This window comes from Myotis myotis, unplaced genomic scaffold, assembly GCF_014108235.1.
Source record: "Myotis myotis isolate mMyoMyo1 unplaced genomic scaffold, mMyoMyo1.p scaffold_m19_p_4, whole genome shotgun sequence".
In the NCBI taxonomy this organism is placed as follows: domain Eukaryota; kingdom Metazoa; phylum Chordata; class Mammalia; order Chiroptera; family Vespertilionidae; genus Myotis; species Myotis myotis.
In genome coordinates this window covers 41,842,766-41,848,942 of record NW_023416346.1, presented here as the reverse complement: position 1 = coordinate 41,848,942, position 6,177 = coordinate 41,842,766, and positions in this window count along the sequence as shown.

The following is a 6,177-nucleotide window of genomic DNA, read 5'->3' as shown; positions in this document are numbered from 1 at the left end:
GATAGTGCCAATCCTTCTCTGAAGTGACCTATGGCCATTTACTTGGGTGACTGTACACTGGGGAGACATATTAGAGAACTACTGGAGATTGATACCCAGAAGCCCAGAGTGTCTCTCTAGCAAGGGGTTCTAGGTAATAAATTGGGAGGTAGCCGAAACCGGTTTGGCTCAGTGGATAGAGCGTCGGCCTGCGGACTGAAAGGTCCCAGGTTCGATTCCGGTCAAGGGCATGTACCTGGGTTGTGGGCACATCCCCGGTGGGGGATGTGCAGGAGGCGGCTGGTCGATGTTTCTCTTTCATCGATGTTTCTGACTCTCTATCTCTCTCCCTTCCTCTCTGTAAAAAATCAATAAAATATATTTTTAAAAAAAATTGGGAGGTAGAACACAAAATTTGGATAAAAGATAGTTTACAAGTATAAGGAGTCTTTCCTTGAGTCCAGGATTTAACACCCTGGCAAGGACCCTGGAAGATGGTACAAACACACAGCTAGGATGGACCCTAGAAACATGGAAAGCATGTTGACTGACACTAAGTTGGGCAGAAATGCCTGAATTGCCATGATAGACAGTGATTAGAAGGCTCCGAGTAGAGCCTGCTGAGTGAATATGTTATGTGACATCCAAATACCCACTGCAGGATTATGTTCCATAGGAAGGCTCTGGAAGCACACTGTTCACCAAGGCCATGAAGAGTGTGCTGGTGATAAAGCACCAACATTACTAAGAAATGCATGTGGCACTCCTTTGCAGGCCAAGGCAGACTGTAGGAGGAGCAATCACAGAGCTGGGTTCATAACTAGGAATGGGGATGATAGTGCCTCTTCCATCCTGGAAGGACCAGCAAGTTCATTCTCATAGAAATGATATTTATTCTGGGTGTGGTTTTGCCTTTACTGCCCATAGAACTTTAGCCAGTTTCACTCACCAGGGACTTAAGAAATGCCTAATTCACACTAAAGCATCTGACCAAGGGACTTACTTCAAAGCAAAGAAAGTGTGGGAGTGTGCCTGTGACCATAGGACCCTCTGGGCATGTCACATTCCACACCATTGAAAAGTAGCTGGCCTGGAAAGAGCGATGGAATAAGCCTGCTGAAGGTGCAGCTGAAGCACCAGCTCAGAAGCAATTGTCTGCAAGGTACCATCCTCCAGGATAAACTGAGAATGCTAAATCAGAGACCTGTATATGGCACCATTTCCCCAAGAGGAAAAAATATATGGATGCAGGAACCAAGTGGGTTAGCAGGAGTGAACCCATATACCACCATTTCCAATAACCTACTAGTAAAGAAACATTGTGCTTTTGTCCCCACAATTTTGAGCTCTGCAGTATAAAAGGTACTTGCCCCCAAAAGGAGCACACTTTTGTCAGGGGCACACACAGCAGGAGTCCCATTGAACTATAAACTGCAGCTGCCAGCAGAGCACTTTGGAGGCCTATAACAGAAATATTCTTGTTATAAGATACCTGTATGACACAAGAAGTAGCATAGTATTATTTGAAGGTGAACTTAGCTTAGTTAAAAATGTATATTTCATAAACTCTAGGGAAACCAATATAATTTATATACTAAGGAGAAAATAAAGTGAAATCATATAAAAATCTCAATTAAAACCAAAGAAGACAGAAAGAGAGGGTGGGGAAGAAACAAGAACAATGCAACAAATAGAAAATAGTTAAGGGGCAGGGAGAAGAAATAAACCAAAGAACTTATATGCATATATGCATAAACATGGACACAGAAAATAGTGTGGTGAAGGCCTGTATGGGGAGCAGGGAGGCGGGGAGGGGATTAAGGGGGGGAGGGAAGGGAAACAGCTGTAATACTTTCAACAATAAAGATAAATTAAAAATAAAGAAAAAAGAGAACAGTTACAAAGATACTAGTAGTAGATATTAATCTAACTATATCAATAATTACACTAAATATGAATAGTATAAATGTACCAATTAAAAGACAGAGGTTGTTGCAGTGAATAAGAAAAACAAGAACCAACTATAAGGTGTCTATAAGAAATCCAGTTTAAAGACACAGGTAGGTTAAAAAGAATAGACACTAATATACTAAGAAAACACTAACCAAGGGAAAGCTGGAGTAGCTATATTTCTATCAGGCAAAGTAGGCTTCAGAACAAGAAATACTATCAAGAATAAAGAGAATTGCCTGGCAGGCTTGGCTCAGTGGTTGAGCATCAACCTATGAACCAGGAGGTCGAGGTCCGATTCCCGGTCAGGGCACATGCCTGGGTTGCAGGCTCAATCCCCAGTGTGGGGCTTGCAGGAGGCAGGCGATCGATGATTCTCTCTCATCATTGCTGTTTGTATCTCTCTCTCCCTCTCCCTTCCCCTCTGAAATCAATAAAAATATATTATTTTTTAAAGAAGAGGACAAACACTCCAAAATTTTATATGGAACCAAAAAAGACCCCGAATAACTGTAGCAATCTTGAGAAAGAAAAACAAAGTTGGAGGAATCACAATACCAGATATCAAGTTATACTACAAAGCCACTGTACTCAAAACAGCCTGGTAGGAGCACAGGAACAGACATATAGACCAATGGAACAGAACAGAGAACCCAGAAATCAACCCAAGCCACTATGCCCAATTTAATATTTGACAAAGAAGGAAAGCATACATTGGAGCAGAGACAGTCTCTTCAATAGATGTTGCTGGGAAAACTGGACAGGTACATGCAAAAAAAAATGACACTAGACCACCAACTTACACCATACATAAGAATAAACTCAAAATGGATAAAAGACTTAAATGTAAGACATGAAACCATAAAAGTCCTAGACGAAACCATAAGCACCAAAATCTCAGACATCTCTCATAGCAATATGTTTACTGATACATCTCCTAGGAATGGAAACTAAGGAGAAAATGAAAAAATAGGACTGCATGAAAATAAAAAGTTTCTGCACAGCAAAAGAAACCATTAACAAAATAATAAGAGAGCCCACTGCATGGGAGAACATATTTGCCAATGATACATCTGATAAGGGGTTAATATCCAAAATATATAGGGAACTCATACAACTTAACAAAAGGAAGACAAACAATCCAATTAAAAAATGGGCAAAGGACCTAAATAGACACTTCTCCAAAGTGGACATACAGAAAGCCAAGAGACAAATGAAAACATGCTCAAAGTCACTAATCATCCGAGAGATGCAAATCAAAACAACAATGAGATATCACCTCACACCTGTCAGAATGGTTATCATCAACAAATCAATCAATGCCAGTGTTGGTGAGGTTGTGGAGAAAAGGGAACCCTAGTACACTGCTGGTGGGAATGCAGACTGGTGGAGCCACTTTGGAAAACAGTATGGAGTTTCCTCAAAAATTAAAAATGGAACTGCCATTTGACCCAGTCATCCCTCTTCTAGGAACATATCCCAAGAAACCAGAAACACCAATCAGAAAGGATATATGCAGTCCTATGTTCATAGCAGCACAATTTACAATAGCTAAGATTTGGAAACAGCCTAAGTGCCCATCAGCAGATGAGTGGATAAAAAAGCTGTGGTACATTTACAACAGCATAGATGGACCTAGTATTATGCTGAGCAAAACAAGCCAGTCAGATAAAGATAAGTAACACATGATCTCACTCATATGTGGAATCTAATGAAACAAATAAACTGATGATCAAAAATAGGCCCAGAGCCCAGCTGGGTGTAGCTTAGTGGTTGAGCGTCGACCTAGGAACCAAGAGGTCACCGGTTCAATTCCCGGTCAGGACATATGCCCAGGTTGCGGGCTCGATCCCCAGAGGGGGGGCATACAGGAGGCAGCCAGTCAATGATTTTCTCTCATCATTGATGTTTCTATCTCTCTCTCCCTTTCCCTTCCTCTCTGAAATCAAGAAAAATATATTTTTAAAAAAATAGACCCAGAGTTATAGAAGCATGAACAGACTGTTGAACCACAGACGGAAGGCAGGGGAGGGTGTGTGGGAAGAGATCAGCCAATGAACTTGTATGCATATATGCATAACTTGTGGACACAAACAATGGGGTGGGGAGGGCCTGATTGGGGGGGAACAGGTGTGGGCTGGGAGAGGTTAATGGGGAGGGGGGGAGAGGGCTTATGTAATACTTTCAACAATAAAGATTTTTGTAAATAAATAAATATGAGGTTTTTTTAAAAAAAGTTGTGATACATTTATACAATAGAATACTACTCAGCCATAAAACATAAAGAAATCTACTATTTGCAACTGCATGGATGGACCTGGAGAGTGTTATGCTAAGTGAAATAAACCAGTCAGAGAAAGACAAGCACCATATTATTCCACTTATATGTGGAATCTAATGAACAAAATAAACTGACAAACAAAATAGAAATAGAGTATTGGATACATGGAACAGATTGACAACTGTCAGAGGGGAAGGGGATTTGGGGGGCTGGGTCAAAAAGGTGAAAGGATTAAGCAAAAAAAAAAACACCTCGGACATAGACAATAGTACAGTGATTACCAGAGGGAAGGGGATGGGGAAGATAGAAGAGGGTAAAAGAGGGATAAATGGTGATGGAAGGAGACTTGACTTAGGGTGGTGAACACAATGCAATATACAGATGATGTATTATAGAATTGTACACCTAAAACCTATATCATTTTATTAACCAATGTCACCCTAATAAATTCAATAAATAAATTTTTTAAAAGAAATGAGGCCCTGACCAGTTTGGCTCAGTGGATATGGACTGAAGAAATGGGGTTAAAGAAATTAAAAAGAGAGAATAAAAAGGATCATTATATAATGACTAGAGGCCCAGTGCATGAAATTCATGCACAGGTAGGGTCCCTAGGCCTGGCCGGTGATCAGGGCCTATCTGTGGGGCGACCCGTGGGGCAAGCAGGGAGCCCCTGCTAGCACCTGCCTTGGCCAGCCTGGCACTGCCTGCTTGCTGGCCCTGCCCCCTGCTGCCTCCCCTGGGCAATGTGGGGACAGCGCCAGCCTGCTCACCAGCTGGCTGACCCTGCCCCCCACCGCCGCCACCACTCACCTCCCTCTGGGGGCCAACTGGCTGGGCAATCGGGAGGAGGGACCCTGCTGGCACCTGCCTTGGCTGGCCTGGGGCCTGTGGTCTGGGAGAAGCTCCTGCATTGAGCATCTGCCCCCTGGTGGTCAGTGCACATCATAGTGACTGGTCATTTCACCGGTTGTTCCGCTGTTCAGTCGATTTGCATATTAGGTTTTTATTATATAGGATAAAGGAGTCAATCCTAAATGTATATACACCTAACAACATACATCAAAATAAGTGAGGCAAAACTAATAGAACTTTAAGGAGAAATAAATACACCTGCTATTATAACTGGAGACTTTAACACTCTTTTGTAAGTAATAGATCAAACAGGCAGAAAATCAGTACAAATGTAGAAAGGATAAGATGAGAACAAGTGGAAGCTCTGAGAACAACTGCAGCAAGGTGGGCTATAGTTTTTCCCTCTAATTCCCTCTTCCACATTTTGCCTCAGGAAGAGAGGCCCACAGGAACTTTAAACAAGTTTGGAGAAGTGAGCCCATGCAGCACAAAGGGAGGACTATGACAGGCATGGAAGTGTATGGCTTAGATCTCCCTTTGAGAAAGAATTTGCCATATATCTGTGAGGAGTGTAATTAGCTGACAGCCTCCAGCTACAGCACCTTCCATGATCAGCCACAGAGTTCTTGACAAGGCTATGCTTTCCCTTGGAAGACTCCAGCCAATGGCTGAGCATGATGGCAATACTAGGACCTGGCCATTTCTGCCTAACATGGGACTCTTGTGACAGGCAGTCATTTCTCCAGAACTCCCCCATTGGGTTGACCAAGACTTTATCACAGGTGCCTCACAGTCCAAAGCAATTCTTCCCCAATTCCCCTTCCTCCCCGACGTCCTTTCAAATGTATCAGATCTGCATTATGGTCTACCGTGGTCGGCAAACTGCGGCTCATGAGCCACATGCGGCTCTTTAGCCCCTTGAGTGTGGCTCTTCCTAAGCCTTAGGAGTACCCTAATTAAGTTAATAACAATTTACCTACCTATATAATTTAAGTTTTAAAAAATTGGCTCTCAAAAGAAATTTCAATCGTTGTATTGTTGATATTTGGCTCTATTGACTAATGAGTTTGCCGACCACTGGTAGATTTCCTTGCCAAATCTTGCTCTCTGCT